This window comes from Macaca fascicularis, chromosome 9 (genome assembly GCF_037993035.2).
Source record: "Macaca fascicularis isolate 582-1 chromosome 9, T2T-MFA8v1.1".
Classification (NCBI taxonomy): domain Eukaryota; kingdom Metazoa; phylum Chordata; class Mammalia; order Primates; family Cercopithecidae; genus Macaca; species Macaca fascicularis.
This window is the reverse complement of record NC_088383.1, coordinates 122,866,271-122,867,824: the sequence shown is the minus strand read 5'-3', so window position 1 is coordinate 122,867,824 and position 1,554 is coordinate 122,866,271. Positions and strand designations below refer to the sequence as shown.

Genomic DNA, 1,554 nt, shown 5'->3' with positions numbered 1-1,554 from the left:
CTGCTATTAACAGAGACACCAGCAAACCCTTCCCCAGTCCTGCCCTTCGTGATCCTGACACAGTGTGCAGCATGGACCAGCACACACCAGACCTGATCGATCCTCTCACAGTCTCTTAAAACTCACTAATGAAGGCTGCTCCTGGTGAAGGCACCCTCTACCTTCCCACTGTCCCTTCAGACCCCTAGTGGCCAGCCCAGCCCAGCGCGAGGGTCAGAAAGCCCACTCACAAGGCCCGCCCTCTCTCCCAGATACCAGTGAAGGAAAACAGATGCCAAGTCCACAAAACAGGAGTGTCAGACTATTAAACATTCGAACATTCACAGGGCAGAACACTGAGCATTGACATAGCCGCTGCCACCTAATGACACAAATGTGACACAGCAGCCACGTCTGCAACGCCTCTAGAGGCAGTTCTTTCTCTTTAACAAGTCAAGTTCTTTCCTTCCTCGGAGCCTTTGCCTTCAATCTTTCCTCTGTATAAAATGTTCTTTTGGCAGAAAATCAGTTGGTTCCCCATCATGTTCTCCTCCTCTTCCACAGTAACAGAATTTTCGCTTAGCATGTAGCTGCCCAGAATAGAAATTACATTTCAAGTTTCTCTTGTAGCTAGGTGTGCTTATGTGACTAAGGTCTGGCCAAAAAGATGTGAGCAGAAGAGATGGGAAATTACTGAATTGTGTCCTTATAGAGAACTGCCCTTCTCCTTCTTCCTCCAACTTGCTGTTTGGAACATGGAGGTGGTGGAGCCACAGGGCACCTTCCAGATGAAGGACCGAAGGAGCCTGGGTCCCTGGATGGCCTATTCTCAGGCTACTCCATGAGACAAATAATAAACGTACTTGCTTATGCCATTGTTAGAGGGTCTCTGTTACATGTGCTGATGCCTGTCACGGCACTTCCCAGAGAGCTTCACATGGCAGACCCTGCTTATCATTTAGGGGCTCGGCTCTGACATCACCTTAGAGAAATATTTCTGACCACCCTACTGAAAGTCAGGCGGTTAAATCTCTACCACTCTCTTTTATTTTCTTGATAGCACATAGCAGTATATGGAATTGTTTTATTTCATTATTTGCTTTTTACTTGTCTTTCTCCTGGAATTTAAGTTTCATGAATGCAGTGACCTTGTTGTTTTGCTCATTGCTGGAGTCCTAATGCCTGGAACAGTGCCTGGCTCATAGTGGGTGCGCAATATATATTCGCTGCATGATTGACTACATCAAGCAGGGAATTCAGTAGATGGGAGGTCAGTAGATAAATAAATCAGTAAAAAGTGACATACTCATACTGTTCAGACATACAGAGTTACATTAGGAAAAGCAACAGCTAAAATAGTCTTAAGTGGTTGCTTCTGGGGATCAGGGCTGAAGTGAGAACAGGTGAGACAGAGTGCTATTTTTAAAAAATTTTTGATACTATTAGATTTTTAAACTTGTGCATATATTATTTTGGAAAAGACCAAATTTAAGAAATAATTAAGAGGCTGTGCACAGTGGCTTCATGCCTGTAATGGCAGCACTTTGGGAGGCCAAGGTAGGTGCATCACTTGAG

The 1,554-nt window shown here is 44.9% G+C and overlaps 1 non-coding gene across 1 annotated transcript; it reads right to left on the bottom strand.

The window, feature by feature from the left end:
• Positions 1–292: 292 nt before the first annotated feature.
• LOC123567003 (small nucleolar RNA SNORA17) lies at positions 293–415 on the bottom strand. Its single transcript, XR_006689714.2, has one exon. It is a non-coding gene; the product is annotated as a small nucleolar RNA SNORA17 (small nucleolar RNA).
• Between the last annotated feature and the right edge of the window lie 1,139 nt (positions 416–1,554).